Source organism: Leuciscus leuciscus (assembly GCF_965113295.1).
Source record: "Leuciscus leuciscus genome assembly, chromosome: 1".
Lineage (NCBI taxonomy): Eukaryota > Metazoa > Chordata > Actinopteri > Cypriniformes > Leuciscidae > Leuciscus > Leuciscus leuciscus.
This window is the reverse complement of record NC_138725.1, coordinates 64,757,630-64,776,558: the sequence shown is the minus strand read 5'-3', so window position 1 is coordinate 64,776,558 and position 18,929 is coordinate 64,757,630. Positions and strand designations below refer to the sequence as shown.

General features: G+C 37.9%; 1 protein-coding gene and 1 long non-coding RNA gene across 4 annotated transcripts in view; both read right to left on the bottom strand.

Annotated features, from left to right (window-relative positions):
• Window positions 1-18,929, bottom strand: part of kcnt2b (potassium sodium-activated channel subfamily T member 2b) — a 113,860-nt gene that overhangs the window by 92,405 nt on the left and 2,526 nt on the right. The gene's annotated exons all lie outside the window — the stretch shown is intronic.
• Window positions 16,476-17,991, bottom strand: LOC309506144. The gene is made up of 2 exons (XR_014208658.1): window positions 17,746-17,991; window positions 16,476-17,643 (listed from the first exon to the last, which is right to left on the bottom strand). It is a non-coding gene; the product is annotated as an uncharacterized lncRNA (long non-coding RNA).

Genomic DNA, 18,929 nt, shown 5'->3' with positions numbered 1-18,929 from the left:
TTGAGTTTTTCTCTCTCAATATTACAAACACACACGCACACACACACTATATATTTTTTTATAACACACATACCAACCAATCCATACCAACACACCCACACAAATATCGTTGCATAATTTATCCAACTGGCTCTATAATATGCCGAAGCAGAAAACAGGAATAAAGCGAGTATTTGCTTTATAGGGCAAATTTTTTATTCTGAAGCCTTGCCAACAGAATGAAAGCCTCTTATGCATCATTTTATAGTTAAATGGCCCTGGGATAAAAAACTGCAGTTTTAATGGGTTCCAATGGGGACATTTTTGTCCAAAAGGCGCTGAGAGGAAGTATTTTGTGTACCTAGTGCAAAATAGATTTTTTTAAAGGAAATGGTGGTGAAATTGTAAAATTACAATAAAAATACACACCTGTGCCAAATTTTATGCACTTAGCATTAACAGGCAAAGTGATAAAAAAAAAAAACGAAACTGAAAAGGACAAAAATGTCCATAACGATGTACAAGGGTTAAAGGAATAGTTCACTTAAAAAAATGAAAATTCTGTCATCATTTACTCACCCTCAAGTTGTTTCTAACCTGTATGAATTTCTTTCTTCTGTTGAACACAAAAAGAGGACATTTTGAGGAATGTCGGTAACCAGACAGTTGATGGACCCCAATGACTTCCATTGTAGGAAAAAATAATACTATAGAAGTCAGTGGGGTCCATCAACTGTTTGGTTTAACGACATTCTTCAAAATATCTTCCTTTGTGTTCAACAGAAGAATGAAATTCATGTTTGGAACAACTTGAGGGTGAGTAAATGATGACAGAATTGAAATGTTTAAGTGAACTATTGCTATAACTCTTTCACCATCAGCGTTTTTGAAAAAAGTTGCCAACCAACGCCAGCATTTTTGATTATTTTCACAAAAAGTTTCATGACCCCCAGAATATTTTGTTGTATGAATATCTGAACATGCAATATCAAAAGAAAGAACAGACCTGCTTTTAAACAAACAAAAAAAACTTTACTCTAGCTTCATGCATTTCTTTTTTATTCCTAAATTTCATAAAAAAAAAGTAACATTTTGAGCAAAAAAGCTGAGAAAATCACATTTTGTCAAAGACTTGGTCTGGATCTGATTCAGAACGATGATCAAAACATAGATGGAGTGTATTTATATTGTAAGATTTTAACATTACAAGTGCACATTAAATACAATTAAGCACACAAGCTGCCTTTTTCCGTACAAGAAGTGGATGGTAATTTATACTGCCAAGCTCCAAAGAGCACAAAAATGCTTGTAAATGTAGATCATCATCCACTTTGATTTTGGCCATGGAAAAGTTCTACTTAACAACTGCTTTTGTGTTTCAGGGAAGTAGGAATATAACACAGGTTTGTAATGTCTCAAGGATAAACTGTTCCTTTAAAGCACCCCTGTGGTCTTGTTCTGTCTCACAGCAGGGATAATGCTCACCCAAAAGTCGATCCTTCCCTGTGTCATATTTATATGCTATTTCATATGCTTTTTCACAAGTTAAACTCTTTTCCACTTGAGGGAGTAACAGCAGTGAGCAAGTAAAGTGTAAACATCACCACATGAAAAGAGCCGAGCACTCGGTTTGATAACACCGTTGACTTGCTTTAGCTATAGGAAAGAGGAAAAAACATTAAAAACTCATAAAAGCCTTTGGGCTCTACGGAGAAGCAAACACACTATACCATACAGCTCCCTTGCTAATAATGTTGGGAATACTTGGCAGTACAATTGCTTTCCCAAACAGGCAATTACACAACAATCATGCCTAAAATTAATTTTTACTATATTTAACAAGTAAATATTCAAACCCTCTATCCCTTAAGTGCGCACAGTTGCTCTGAAAATGAGAGGAGGGTGACTTCTTAATAACTCTGCAAAAATTAATTAGTTATTTTGTTTGTGCCTGTCACACATCCCTAATCCCTTGCCACTTAAAGGAATAATTTACCCAGATATTAAAATTGTCATTTCAAACCCATATGACTGACTTTCTTCTTATGGAGCACAAAATACTTTTCATACAATGAAAACATATAGCAATCAGATTGTTTGTTAGTTTCTTTTAATGCCATGTCAGCAGCAAGACTAAGTCAATTAAAGTAAATCGCAAGACATACAGTTAGCATATGACCCTGGACCACAAAACCAGTCACATGGGTCAATATTTGGCAGAGATACAACTATTTGAAAATCTGGAATCTGAGGGTGCGAAAAAATCGAAACATTGAGAAAATCGCCTTTAAAGTTGTCCATTTGTGTTCGCGATTGTGTTGCATTCACTCACAAAAATAAATGTTTTATTTATTTACGGTAGGAAATTTACAAAATATCTCCATGGAACATGATCTTTACTTAATATCCATAAGGATTTTTGGTATAAAAGAAAAATCTATCATTTTGACCCATACAATGTATTGTTGGCTATTGCCACAAATATACCCGTGCGACATGAGACTGGTTTCGTGATCCAGGGTCAGATATATTAAAAAATATATTAAATATTTAGGATTCATACAAGAACAAATTCCACATTTTTAAATGCATCCGTGAGACATATCTCTGAGTAAAAGTTCTCTTGGATCTCAATTTGGATGAAGACATTAAACAGATACATTTACACAAAATACACAGATTTTTTTTAACCTAAATATTTTCCTGAATTGTTTTTTTGAGCATCCATCCATACTGTCAGATCAGAATGAAACTATTCACTGAAATGAATAAAATTCTCGCAATAGACAAAAGCGCATTTAGAGTTTTGTCATGTTTTGAGTTTTCATTTTTGGGTAAACTATCTCTCATTACAGGGTTTTCTTTTTTCAAGGGGTTCACAAGTTGATGAAAAGCTAAATATGAAAATGAAAACAATTAAAAAAACACTTAAAGTCCCCCTGTGGTAAAAATCAAGTTTTTAATATTGTTCTATGTGGTGTTTTTAATATTCATTAAGACAAACCATGTACAAATGCATAAGTCAACGCCATTGCTGAGTATTTTCTCCTTAAAACTGCAGTGAACCAAAGACCGTCTCAAAAACGTGGTTTGAAATCGCTGGTGTTTCTGACGTCACAAACTACCTTGTAACCAATCAGGTCAATGTGTGATCGTCAACCAGAGGATCTCTGAGCTGGTGTGAGTGAGTGGAGGCGGGGATAATTTGCATATTCATAGAACCGTGTATACTAAATGAGGCAAGGGTGTAGAGTTATTTTGTGTAAAATATATTTTTAAGGCATGAAGAATTATTTTTCAAGGAAAAAACGTTTAAATATGTAATTTTGATGATCAAGGATGAGTTTTAAGGGATGACATTATTGACTACTTTAACTGACAATTGATCGACTTCAACTGACATCAGAGGACCGTGAACATGCACGGTTGTTTAATGTTGTTAAATTTAAACTGAAAATCTCAGTTGATACATCAAGTAAACATTTTAAGTCAAAAGCGTGAGCCTGGGAATCCCTGTGTTATTGTATAAATATTATATATACTGTATAATATTTTCTTATATTGGTATAGCAGAGTCCTGTAATAAAAGAAAAGCTTGTCAAAAGTCAACAAAGATTTATGAAGTGACCTCAGCACTACCCAGCACTCGATCAATTATATGCCTGAGAGTCCATTCAAGTAATTCGTTATATTGTGATAGTAGCACTCAGTCCAAATAATATGATGGATGCATTGAGGTGCATAAACAGACATATAATAGCCTCCAAACATTGCTAAGGTGCTACTTTATTCATTACTTTTTTTATTCTATTGACAGCATGCATTTGAGGCAGGTAATACTTCTATCTGGCTTTTCTTAATCATAAAGAACATTTTTATTTGTAATTGAGCGTCAGTTACAGCCTCTACTAAAGAGACGACTAATTCTAGCATGCCACACAATGACTGCACGATGAACTCCAGCACAATACATGCTGATGAAAATCTGAGAGAAATGTTTCCCTTGAGCGATAAGATACGGGGAACACACACACATACACTTCTGAGGGACATGCAGACAAAAGCAGCACTCTAATAATACAGGAAAAATGACATTCATAGAGACACAGAGGGATGCTCTCTCAATCACGACGGAAAGCAAGAAATTGCACACCTCCCAGGTGCTACATCTAAAGAAAGGTTTGTGAGTAGTCTACTTTATCTAGCCGAAAGGAGGCTGAGGCAGCCTGACCCTGACCTACTGCATACACACTGATTTTTCTGGTGTTGTGGAGAGGGACGTCGTTTAGGAGATAAATCTATTTGAGCCTTTACTGCTAAAGACAATGTCGCAAGGAAACACATTTCCCATATTCTGTTAAATAATTATTTTCGGGTCCCTACCTGAGAATGAGCTGATGTGATGAATATTCCTCTGAGAGGTTGTGAGAATAAAAAACAACAAAATTAAAAAAGCATCTGTTTGACACTAGATGTATATCAGTAATGGTGTCTTAATATCACTGGAGCAAAGAGCGTACAGAAGAGAAATGGAGCGTGCATCAGTAACAGCTGTGCGCAGGGCAAATATCAGCATGTCCGCCACTGACTAAAGGGAAGGATAATACTTAATGTAGCGAACATTAAAGCTTTTTTAATGAAAGTTTAGGGAGAATTCAGAGTGCAAAAAACTACTGCAGTTGCTGTTTTCAGCAAACAGGACTGAGACAATTTAAACGATTTTGCATTCACTGATAGCACTTCGTATGTGGTCTTCTTGTAACCTACGCATGTCCATCCACAAGAACACAGAGCTGGGGTTCTAAACTCTGGCCCTTGAGGTCCACTTTCCTGCAGAGTTTAGCTCCAACCATGATCAAACTCAAGTGCCTGTAACTTTCCAGTATTTTTCGGAAGACCTTGATTAGCTGGTTCAGGTGTGTTTCCTGCAGGAAAATGGATCTCGGGGGCCAGAGTTCAGAACCCCTGCTCCTCAAATCCTGCCCTGCAAAGTTTAGCTCCAACTCTAATAAAAATTTAGACCTGGTCCTTTTAGCGTTCAGATCACGAACCTAAAGGTATAGGGATACGTTCACAACCTGATTGGCCGGCTTTTATGAAATATTACCTATTTTGAGACTGAACTTAGCGAACATCCCAAACAATGCTGCATGCTGAGATAAATGTGCTCGTTGTATGAGCGTAGACTTCATATGATGGTTTTTTGACCTGCTGAGAACTCACAAAGAGTTCTTATAAACCGTTTAAAGGAGTCAGAACAGCAGCAGGAATCCCTCCGTCACACACACATACGAAGATCTGCCACGAGGAGACGCAGTTCTGATGCCTGTACCGAACTGTGATGGGCAATACGGCGACTATGAAAAGAAAAAACATCTTTTCAGTGGTCTCGGTCCACTTGTTTGGTGCGCACCAGGGTTCGGGAGGCAGCGTTCACACTTATTCAAATAAACTGCACTAACAGAGCAATCGCACCAGGGTTCGTTTTAATCAAACCAAACATGCCGAGTGTGAACACACCCTCAGGAACCCTGCCATAGAGTGTCTCATTTGATCTGTTGTAGTCAAGACCAGCTCATTTCAAATCCAGGCCGTGACCTAAGAAGGTTGAGTCTGAGTCATGACTGAGACTAGAATAGGGTCGAGTCCAAGTCAAGACCAAGACCAGAATAGGGTCGAGTTCAAGTCAAGACAGAGACACGAAGATGGTTTGAATGATTCAGAAAGTGTAAATATGCTTCCCACTGGGGTAAATGAAGTCTAGTTTCATGTCAGTATCACAATATGCACAAGTTGGCACAGACCACAAAACGCATCCGCAATATTGTAGTCCTCGAGACAGAACTTGGTCCAAATGCTCCCAAGTCCATGATGAGATCAAGACCATGCAAATATGGTCTTTGACTCAGACTCAAGAGAGAATTGAGACAGAGTCTAGTCTTGAGTACTACAACACTACCCATTCATAGTGATCTCCTGTCCAATAGTCCATGCAACAAAAACTAGCATCAAATGGGGCCCTTGTGGTCCTACCATTGTGAACACCCTTTTGAATATTTAAATGACAAATGGGACACCATCCAGCAAGGTTCCTCAGATCTGGTCCAGGAGGGCCACTGCCCTGGTTTAGCTCCAACCCTAATCAAAGACACCTGAGCTAGTCAAGGTCTTCAGAGTTACTATAAACTTACAGGTAAGCAAGTTTGAACAGGGTTTGAGCTAAACTTTGCAGGGCCCTCTGCAATGACAGGGCAGAATTTAAGGAATACTGCAGTACAGTCTTGTGGACCTCAAGGACAAGCGAAGGATAAAAGATGAGGCATCATGAAAGTGAGCAGGACCAAGAGGGATGAGGGTTCAATTTGCTGCTTTCACTTAATCTTTTGTGTCCCTCCTTCTCCAGCGATTTATACAGTTGCATAAGTGGTCACTCTCTGGAGTGACTGATGGGAGCGTTTGTCTTAAGTCTCCCACTGTCGCTGCATGCGTTCCAGCCAACAAATAAAATGAAGGCCATCATTTACCCACCATATGCAAGAGCCATTGACAGTAAGTAAACGCACTCAATAGCCTTTTACTCCAGTTTCCCCCCTACCGATTTGAGTAGACTTGATTATAACACTCATCACCTTCTATCTCCCATTATCCTTTACTCATGTTTCTACTCATGTGCCACTGCTTTTAAATCCCTCATCAGATGTCTTCATTAAAGAAGCACGCACTTACTGTAATAAAATTAAGTGCGAATGACCTCAAGTGGCAGGTTAATATGGATGTATAGGTGTAAAATGCCAGTGTAATTTGAAGAGACGTGCCCCTGGTCTAGCCCCTACTTTTAATGTCCATTAGCCCATTTAGATTGCCATCTTCCATTATGTTACCCCAGAGCCGCAGTACAGCCCAGAGCTCTGTCAGTATAAGCAAGAGTCACTACTTGGCGTCGCCATCCCCTCTCCCTGCTCTGTAGCCCTGTAAATTTCATACAGACATATATTTGGCATTTCATCTAATGAAAATAAATGTCAGTCTATTACATGGCCTGTCATGAACTGCCACTAAAAGCAATTTACAAATGAAAACATTTATGAAATATGGTAAGTGCATTGTTCTTCAAAGCCAATGCAGTGTCTCTGAGGTTGCAGAGGGCCAAATTAAATTCTGCCGGCATATTACACTAACGTGATTTGGGAGCAGGGGAGATCCAATCATGAGTGGAGTGTGTCCTGGCAGCAGAGGTACACAAAGCTACACTTGCACAGACAGGCATCATGGGAGAATCTGTTTAACTTACGTCAAAGCTAGTGAGGGTATTCCCTGACAGGTATTACCTGTGTCAGCACACAGACCATTTAGCCTCATTTTCAGGATTTTAGTTTATCCCCAGAAGACCCACAAGAGTCTGCTCTGCCTTGTATTATCAATAAAATTTTGCCTTTTTAAAAATAAAGTCAGGGTGGGAAGCTTGGTTTAATTTGGCAGGTCCACAGTCATGATACTATCACTTTCCAACAAGCTCGAGGCTCCAAGGTTTATTACTATCCAAGTTAATTAAACCCACACTCTAATTACCGTCAAATTAAAGGTGAAGTTTGACCAACGTATATAAAGGTCGACAGGGTAAGATGGGATGATGGTATATATTGCGTGATGCAGACAATTGAGTATTTCCATGTGCTTGTAAGTGGCCATTACATTATTAAAAGTGAGATGGATAAATAAACAGGAATGTGAAAACGGAGAGCAGGATGTGACCGCATCAAGTCAGGATGAGGATGAAGATTTCATTAATGAGAGTTTGTAATGTACATTACTGTACAATCCTATCAGAGGATGTATCTCACTACTTAACTATAATAGTATGATGCATTGTTGGAGAAATTAACAAGCTGGTCATGACTGTTTCACAAACCCGTATAACACGATGGTTCAATATAGAACCGTTCTTAACACCACGTCAGGTGGTGGAGTAATAACTTCTGCTAATTATTTGATTTGAGACTGAGATGTCATTTTATTTCTGTAAATAGTAAACATGGCATCTAAGGACTTCTAAGGATTTTTGTTCTCTGTTGTTTTCTTTTATTTCCAGATGTTGGTTAACAAACTCTTTAGAACTGTGGTTTTGGGAAACACCAAATTGTTGAATTGTGTTGGTAACAATAGAACTTGCGACCATAATTGGCTAACTATGCTTTTGGAAAAGCACCCCAGATTTGTGACCCATCCGATCAGATTTAAACAGCCATCTTTCAGTGCTAGTTTTATTGTTTAGTGCCTTTTTTAATTAATAGATTTTAATCTCAGGTAGGGGTGATGTTATTTATTTATTTTTTACAATGGAATGCCTCAAATTTTTTCTTTGGAATCTCAGATTTGCTCAGACTGTAAGTTAGTTAGCTACTTAGATTAAGCTAATGAGGGAATGGGTATTTGTTTGAATTCATATATAGTGGAATGGGTTCCTCTTGGATATCCCATTGTGCCTTTTTCTTCTGTTTGATATATGATTTTCCATCATGTAAGGTAAGCATGATTGTAAAATTTTCAAGATAAAAGTAAAATGCAATGTTTGTATAGATATTTTATAGGCCATAGATTGCAAATACACTATAGAGAGGGAATCCCGCTAATGTTCTGTTTAGCTGTCAAAGTTTCTGTCCAGTTGCTGGGTTAATGATAACAGTAGCTTGTAAAATTATGTTTATTTTAAATTTAACAAGTGACATCCTTTGAAGCCCCTACTTAAACACCACAGTACTCAAGAAAATGTAAAATACTCCTCCCAAAGTTATCAGAAGTGAACCTTTTGGTACAGTTTTCCTAGTACTCCATGAAACAGTTTTAAAAGTTGTGAGTTATGACAGTTACATGATTTAGGGAGCGTGCCATTGTAAAGTCTATCCCTCTTAGCATTGTTTTCATCCACGCTAAATTCAATATGGCGTCTAACCTGACTAAGGTCTACACTGAAAAATGGCTAAAAACACCTCTAAACTCCTGGTTTTATATAAGGTGAGACTTATATAGACATTCATTCTGTATAGTCTATAAGACATATGAGACATTCGTTTTCATAAAAAAAATTTAATTAGATTTAGATTTTTTTGTTAAAAGTCCCCCTGTGGTAAAAATATTTAATCGGTATAATATGGTCATAATTAGTTGTTTTTTTCTCTGAGATTCCCTGCAGAAATAACTGTGATATACTAAATGCCACTACTGTGACACACATAAAATTACTCATTCCGTGATGTATGACTTTGGTCATTCCACTGAACCCTTCAATTTCGGTTTCAAGTCAATTTTGGTTTCATTTAAAGTGTACACAACAAGTGACTTGTTGATCTAATCCAGAGCTTTCCGTCTCTGAGCTGTATAAGCTAGTTCATCAAGGTCGATGCTAGACAAGGAGCTTAAAGAGGAATAATGGGGCTGCAGGGGGAAGTCTGTCAAGTGGGAGACACAGCGGCGAAGTCGATAAAAGACCTGGCCTGTAAGACAGAAGGCTGTTATTTGTATGGTAATACCGAGCCGAGTGCCATCGCTGAGCTGCGGGCCACTACAGTCCCAGTCTATCGGTTTAGAAGAACGGCGCTGCTAATGAAACACATTTAGCAAAAAAAGGCATGTGACTGAGCATGATGGATGGAGTTTGTGTGTGTGCGTGTGTGTGTGAGTGAATTTGTGTGCGAGGCCAGATATGTTGATTTTATCATTTTAAATGTGATTGGATGGTGTTTCTGCAAGTGTATGACTTCAGAGTAGATCAATGATAAAGAGTGGCATTCATGTTCTCTCTCAATCTTATAGCCTGAAGCTTTATTTTAAGTCCAGTTCAAAGCAAAAGGCCAGACTGCTCCTTTCACAGAGAACCGTTGCGTCAACCCACACCAGTTCTGAAATGCTACAGCTAGTCATGTGATTTTTCTGAGTCATGGGTTATTGTCAGAAACAGAAATGCTCTTGGTTTAATAGACTGGTGAGACTGTTTAATTTGGGCCACCCATTACGTACTCAACACTGTCTGATCAAGGAAAGGTGCATTAAAAAAAAACCCCAGCTCACTAAAGAATATTTTTGTTTGGATCCCTAGAGTGAGGAAATGCTGCTATATTTTTAGTAGCGTGACAGTAATTCCACTTTCAGTTTTCGTAATTCAGCTTGTAACAAGCTACTTTTTCAACAGTAGAGCTGTAGCACGACCAAATTCAGTCTACACGATATCAGCCCGATTTTGGCACGATCCATTTGATGTATGGTGTTGTGGTGATTCGTAAAGGACAATGGGTGTCGGGACACAAGAATTGATCATTTTATCTCGTATAGTGTGTCATAGTGGATGACAACCGTCGCTTCACGATGTCCAGACAGAAAGAAGACAGAATCTGTGGCGTTGACCAATAGGAGCACAGAAGCTCTTCGGTGCACAGCTTATGCAATGGGGGAAAGGTTTGTGGAGCTACATTATGGCAACAATAATCCTGCCTTTATGATGTTACCTTGAGGGACTACCATGGCTGATTGAAAATGCTGGCGAACAATAGTGGAGGCACTTTAGCAACCTGGTGAGAACTGGAATTAGCATTAAGCAAACATGTCACTTAGGTAGCCATTGTTTGTTTCTTGTTTCTGGAAGTCAGTCGCTAGTTCCGCCTTCTCAATGACATCATGCATGTAGTTAAAAATGGCAAGTGATGATTGGTCGGGAAGCAATGTGTGGACTGACATGTATCCTGTCCATGACACAACAAGAAGTCAAAATTGCACAGTGAAAGATTTCTGAAGGATCATGTGACACTGAAGACTGGAGTAATGATGCTGAAATTTCAGCTTTGATCACAGGAATAAATTACATTTTAATATATTAACGAAAACAGTGATTTTAAATTGTAATAATATTTCACAACATTACTGCTTTTACTGTCTTTTTGATCAAATAAATTAAATGTTATCTTACCTTTTTGAATGAATCTTCCTGTCAGAAATGTGTATCATGACTTAAAATGCTGTCTATGAAATAATAAAGTCCCCCTGTGGTGAAAATCAAGCTTTTAATGTTGTTTATATGTCTATGTGGTGTTTTTAATATGCCGTTTTTAGAAAAATCATGTGCAAATTCTGATGTCAACACCATTGCTGAGTATTTTCTCCTTAAAACGGCAGTGAAACAAAGACAGTCTCAAAAACGCGGTTTGAAATCGCTGGTGTTTCTGACGTCACAAACTACCTTGTAACCAATCAGATCAACGGTTGATCGTCAACGAGTGGATCTCTGAGCTGGTATGAGTGAGTGGAGGCGGGGCTAATTAGCATATTCATAGAACCGCATATACTAAATGAGGCAAGGGTGTAGAGTTACATTCAAGCTTCTTTTTTAATTTTTACTTTGTTTTTGGTGTCATTTTGGTGATCAAAGATACATTTTAAGGGATACAATTATTGACTACGGGGGACTTTAAAAGAAACACTTCATATAATGTCTCCTTGCTGGTGTAAGGTTTCAAAATTATTTTTAAAGACTTTACAGTGTATTTTATTCCAATATATGATCAAACAATAGTCCCATACATGTCCACAAATGTCTTGGCTAACCTCCGGATATTCACTGACCCTAGAAATGCCCCCAGTTTGGAGGTGTGAAATATTACATTTGCTATCAGTGAGTTTTTTAAATGACATTTATTCAAGTTTCTAATTTTAACGCTTTTCATATTTCATATAATTTCCCATTTTACAGAGACGTTTTCACGTTAATATCCTGTTGGTGGGTTAACTTTGACGTTAAATGTTCCTCAACAGATGAGTAGTCCCGGACCCAAGTTTTCCTGTGTATTTTTGAAATTAAATGGGCTGTGAATGAATGGTGTTTGGATTGACGAAAATTTTATGATTAAAAAACAATCCCTTAAAGATAATACAGATGTAAATAGATACTGTCAATAATGCTGGTTTTCCATAACGTTCCAGCTGGATCAGACGAGGCTGTCTCTGCATCTGCTGCCCAGAACCACATTCTGAGATCGAGAAAATCATGGCAACTCGCATGCTGCCATTAACAGACCAAATGTGCTTTTAGTCGAGTATTATGTTAATTACAGCTGGGAATCCATACAAGTCATTAGAGCCACAGTCCTGGTTATCTTTTGAGATTACATAATTGTCTTTTTTTTTTTTTTAAACCAACATGCGTTCAATTTAACTGGCATGCTTTAAAGGAACCTGCCACAGCTCACATCTTCTGCCTCCGTTGCCGGGGGTGTGAGTTTTTTGGAAGGTAAAGGAGTTGGTTATATGGGTTATCCAAAGAGGTGCTCAAGTAATCTGAACAAACATGCACAGAGAACAGGGAAAGAGTACGCAGCAGGGGAAATGGTTCAAAACAAAAGTTCAAAACACAAGTGTGTTCAGCGAGAATCAAGAGGACATAAGTGGCTAACAGAGTGTTGTCGCATTTATATGCGTAGGCATACGTGTGTTTACGTGTGTGTGTGTGTTTGTGCACTAGAGACCTGCGTAGGAGATTAATAGAAGTGAGAGGTGTGAGACATGTGGGACAAGCTTTGGCTGAGTTGGCTGCAGAATTAACCTGTCTGTCACTTTTAATCGGCGCAGGGCTTTCATTCCCCAGAACTACTGTCTTCTGCTCAAACCTAACCAAGTCCCTCTGACACGATGTTTGTCAGGTATTTTCCTCAAATAGCTACTTGCTTCTCCCTAAAGTCTCTGAGCCTTCTGTCACTTTCAGAAGAGTAAATGCAGCCTGACATAGTAAAAACGTTCCACTTCCTGTCAGACAGCCAATGGGATGCTGCGTTGTCACTGGCATTTGAGGTAAATCTATTAGGTCAGTTCTATTATACGTTTAGAATGATTTTGCTACGCTTCGTTCAAGCTGTTTGTTTAGACAGACGGCACAATCACGGTAAACAATGTGTCAATGTATACTGACTTTGGTCCTGAGATGCTTCATTCAATATTCTCAGAATCACTTCACTGTAATTTATGTTAAGATCAAACGTTAACTGAGCTATTTAAAAATGAAATGTCAAGCGTTAAGCCAGCTAACATAAATACATTCTTATAGTGTTTTGTTAACGCTAACATTCAGTTATAAAATTGTTATTTCTGAATGTTCTCTGAACTGAATTAATTTATAATGATTTATAATGTGTTTCTGTTGGTTATGTGAAGGGTAAGGGAACATTCCATTTTACAAAAAATATGGGAACATTACTTTTGAATGTTCTGAAACAAGTAATGCTGTTCTGAGAACATCATTAAAGATCAGATAACTTTGAATGAACATTCTATTTACACTACTGGAAGAATGTTCATAACTTTGAGAGAACCTTGTCAGAATGTTAGTCAAAGTTCTTAGAACATTCTCTGTTAGAACCCACTGTAAACCAGATAAGCAGTAAACTACTGTGCGTTGTCTATCTAGCTATCCAGAGAGTATTTGTTATGCATGTAAGAAGGTATGATAGTGACAACAAACAGTGAGGAACACCATGCCATGGGATCTCCAGGGAGGAGGAATTACTGCCTCTGACACACACACACACACACACACACACACACACACACACACACACGTCTGGTTTACCATCTTTGTGGGGACTCTCCATAGACGTAATGGTTTTTATACCATACAAACTGTATAGTCTCTCCCCTACACTAACCCTACCCATCACAGAAAACATTCTGCATTTTTACAAAAAGAGAAGCTTGTTTTATAAGCTTGTTTCCTCATGGGGACCTCAATTTAGGTCACCACGGTGACACCAGTACCCACCAGACACATGCTGGTTTTTATATGGGGATAATCAAAAATGTCCCCAAAAGATCAAAGATTTCTGGTATTGCCATTCCATCTACGGGTGAAACTCAAAAAATTACAATATCGTGCAAAAGTTCATGCAAATTAAAAGGTGAAACTAATATATTTAGTATATATAACTATATACATATGCATGATTATACTTTTCAGAGGGCCGACATTTCTGTATTACATTTTTTTTTTTTTTTTTTTTGATTTCATATAATATTAACATTTTCTGAGACTTTGAATTTGGGGTTTTCATAAGCTGTAAGCCATAATCATCCAAATGATAACTTTTGCACGATATTCAAATTTTTCGAGTTCCACCTGTATAAAATAGGGGTTACCATGACCACACACACACACACACACACACACACACACACACACACACACACACACACACACACACACACACACACACACACACACACACACACACACACACACACACACACACACACACACAACTAAACATAGACAGTTTTGCACCAATATAAACATTTGAGGGTTTAACACTGGAAAGTGACTAAAGTTTCTGTAATGTTTAAAGAGTTAATATATAATTATAGTAATAGTATTATGTTGTTGTTGCTGTTGATGTTATATTCAAACTGATTGGATTTATATAACAGTGTATAAATGTGATGGGACTATCACTATAACTAAAAGAGGTTTTGAGGTTCCAGACACAAAGTCAACGTAAACTATGTTTAGTTTGATCACTGAAAGAGTTTTGAGTTGTTTCTGTAAAGAGAGTAGCCTAATCATTCATGAACACCCTTGAAAAGTAACCATAAAATCAAATAATGATTTATAGGCCATTTCAAGTTTGATTTTGACATGATAAAGCAGTGATATCTAAGCGAGTTGTTTACTTACGTTTTAATTTTACGGTACTTTTTCAACTCCAAAATGTTGTTCATTCAGACCGATTCTTGAATGAAACAGGAAAACAAGAGGCAGGATTTATCACTCAAACAAATCAAATCCAATCAAAGCGCGATGGAGACATTTCCTCCTCTCAAGTGACCTTACCCCATTCATTCTCAATTACCCCCCATCAAACCCACCGCACGCTTTAGGGGATCTGTTAAAGTCCCCCTGTAGTCAATAATTATATCCCTTAAAACTCATCTTTAATCACCAAAATGACATATTTAAATGCTTTTTTCCCCTTGAAAACAAATTTCTTCATGCCTTAAAATAGCTTGAACGGAACTCTACACCCTTGCCTCATTTAGTATACGCGGTTCTATGAATATGCAAATTAGCCCCGCCTACACTCACTCACACCAGCTCAGACATCCACTCGTTGACGATCACACATTGACCTGATTGGTTACAAGGTAGTTTGTGACGTCAGAAACACCAGCGAACTTCGAACTGTGTTTTTGAGACGGTCTTTGGTTCACTGCAGTTTTAAGGAGAAAATACTCAGCAATGGCGTTGACTTATGAATTTCCACATGGTTTGACTTAAAGCATATTAAAAACACCACATAGACATAAACAACATTAAAAGCTTGATTTTTATCACAGGGGGACTTTAAAATTCAATGGGTTCAGGGGAGGCAAGAGAGACGCAGCGTCCCGCTGTAACTTTACCTGCTGGTGTCGCTGTTGCACTGTGTTACTTTAGAAAAGCGAGTGATTATACACTTTTTAATGTCACATTTTGTGATATTTGTTTTATTTTTGTAATATGGATTATTTTCTCATCTAATTTTTTGAGGAGGCACTGCCTCCCTTGCCTCCTCGGAGGAAACGATTCGGAAACGACAGATTAGCTGGTTGGCTGTTTTACGCACGATGTCCCGGAGGAAGTTACAAGGTGTTTTTTTTTCCCTATTCACCTGGGTTTTTCCCCGTCTTAGAATTTAGAGGACAAATGTTTAATTTGCATAAAAAAAAAAAAATCTCAGACAACTTGCAATGGTGTTTTTCATAGTTATTATGTAATATGGAATACATCACATATCATATATACACTGGGAACATTTAAGAGTGATATTGATTGAATATGTATGTCGGCCTTAAAAAATGACACAAATAATGCTTAATTTCACCTTAAAAGTTGGTATTTTGCATATATATATACATAAAAAAGGCAGTGAGCCTCCATTATATCTTTGCTCTGACCCTTGACTATCGATCTAGAAACTTAATTTCCTCATCTTGATTGCCTACTTACAAAAAAAAAATAGGGGAAAATGGTCCAACGACTGAGCAAGATAGGCAATTTGGCGGCCATTTTGATATGCAAATTAGAAGGTCAAAAACTCACAATTTCGCTTGGGAACCAGTTTTTTGGGATTCAGCACCCTTGAAATATGTAAAGTAGGCCGGTTCCCGACTTGTACCCATAAATGCTCCTCACTTTCACTTTTTGGGTACATCCCATCTAGACTAGATGATGATTCTTCACATTCTTTCATGCTGCAATAATAATGTGGACATGATGTGAAATCCTTTAATGCTAACATTCTGTTTACACTGGCATAAAGTGATTTGCCTACTTGCACTTTGCCTTTACGAGGTCTTTAATTCAGAGCCGAAGGAGCCAGACATCCTTATTTTCGAGTCCTCAAGGAGCCAGGTTGAGCAGGTTAATGTTTCTCACACACACACACACACACACACACACACACACACACACACACACACACACACACACACACACACACACACACACACACACACACACACACACACACACACACACACACACACACACACACACACACACACACACACACTTTATGCAGTGAGAGTGTACAGTGGGTTGTCTGAACAGGAAACAAGCTTCTCTATCTTTGTCAGCTGTACTACAAAACGCATCCACAGGGAGAGCGACAGACCACGGTGTTTGCCAGCCCTGCACGCTCTCTGATAGGCAAATAACATAATCAATCCCCAGTTGGTGAGAGTGATTAGATATGATTTCAGTAATGAGATCCCTTTGAAACTGTCAAATGCAGGCTGTTTCAAATGTGGAATTATCACCTGAAGTAGTTGCTCCATTTACGAAGACATGTCCTCTACTTTTAACCCCCTTACGAATGAGCGCTCGCCAATTAGTGCATTTTGAACACCCACTCAGGAAGACCAGAAGCGAGGGAGAAAACTCATTCTTATCTTTCTAAAGGACTAAAGTGTTTCGGTCCTCCGTCCTCACCTAGCAACGGAGTGTCAAGCATAAAATGCAGATTTTTATGTTCCACCATCTGGCTAAATGGCATATTTAGCTCATGTGTACGTTTAAGTGCTGTGGCTCTCACAATATACCGCTGAATCACAGGTAAATTGACATCATTGAAGATCACTTTAGATTTGCTGCAGTTGGCAAATTATAAATGACAAATCTTGTTAAGTGATTGATATAGTTGATATATTAGGACTGTCAAAAATAACATTCATTTCTGTGATTGATATTTTCTATTTAACACATAAAAAATATGAATTGTATTAATTGCTTTTGTATTGCCAATGTGTGAACAGCTAGTGACGAACCTTGACCCGACTTCCTAGGTTGTCTATGAAAGCCTGTAGACTGATTTGTATGTGAAGGACTCACAGGACTTCAGCGCGCTCCGAGAGCCTATATTCCGTCCACATGAAACAAATGCTTATACAATGTTCAGGATAAAGCCGAAAGAGCCATTCTGTACTGCTTTCTTAATTGTTTACTCACTGCTGTCTTTTTTTGTTGTGTTTATTTACATATTCATCTAAGCGTCGCTCTAAGCAGCGTGGACGGCTTCTGGATGTTTGCTAACAGTATATCACTGCAAAGGTATTTCCAACTTCTTTTTTACTTCTAAGCGAAGTAGGAAAAATAGCCTTCTCGTGAGTATATCGGGGAATTGAATCACGTTCCGTCTCTTGGATATTACGTTTTCGGTGAAGCACAGTAATAAAAAAGTTAAGATTTGTTAAATGAACGTAAAGAGTAAAGAATCGGATGCTTGTCAGATTCGCGTCACGTGTGCCGGGTCTTAAAGTGACAGAAGTCTAATAAACTTTGAAAGCGGACTTACTGATCAAAGAACAAAAGAAAAGAGAAAATGCTCACTCATTGCTCTTGACTGAATAACTTTTGTAGGATTCATCTATAGCCTATATTTTACTTAAACAGTGAAGACCATACAGTGTTACTTTACATTTAATTACTTTATTCAGTTTCTGTTTATTTCTGTAAAACTTAAAGGTCCGCTGAAGTGCCTTGGAATGCGCAGCTTTGTATGATACGTTGACGTAACTTCCACTGAAGCAGGAAGCTAAGGCGGGACATATTGAATGGCTCCTCCCCCTTTTCAAATAGCCAATAGCGTTTAGTTTACCTCACAGACTTTAAGTCGTACCTGACAACACCATGAAAGCGAATCCGAGCACTGATGATACGTTAGATTCAAGAGGTGTGAATAAATTCTAGCCATTTCATCCTTAACCAACGTACAGTTGGAAAACGGAATAAAACTTGAGTGTTTGAGCAACCGAACGCACATCTCCAATCCATATTGCCAGGTGGTATTTATAGCATAGGGGACGGGACGATTCTAGAGAGAATTTGATTGGACAGAAGATGTGATGAGAAGCTGAAGTCCACGGTGATGTCATACAAATCTGTGATCCATTTTAACAGAAGTGAAAGACTGTATGTTTTGAATGCTTATATCTCCTAAATATGAATTGTGTCATTGTTTTGGAACACACCAGCTTATTCATAACCTTAAGGCTAAATATATTCATACTAAAAGCTAAAAAACTAACATTTTGATTTCAAAGGGCCTTTAAAGCACTGTTTGTATCTTTTTTTTTTTTTTTTTTTGCTTCTTAATTGTTTGGTTTTTCTCCACTATAAAAATGTTTGAACTTAATATTAGTTAGGCTAGTGTTTTCTTTTCTTTTTTAGTGCGATAAAAATTGGAATTGAGAATTGGGACGAAATAAGAACGTTCTAGTAACATTCTCTATAGGGTTTTTTTTTTTTTGCAACCTAAAGAACGGACTGTTCTGCAGGTTATTTTTAGCGTTAAAACGCTACAGGAAGGTTTGGGGAACGTTCTGCAAACCTAAAAAGACATTCTATTTCCATAACACAAACTTTCTTGGCTAACCAAAAACAA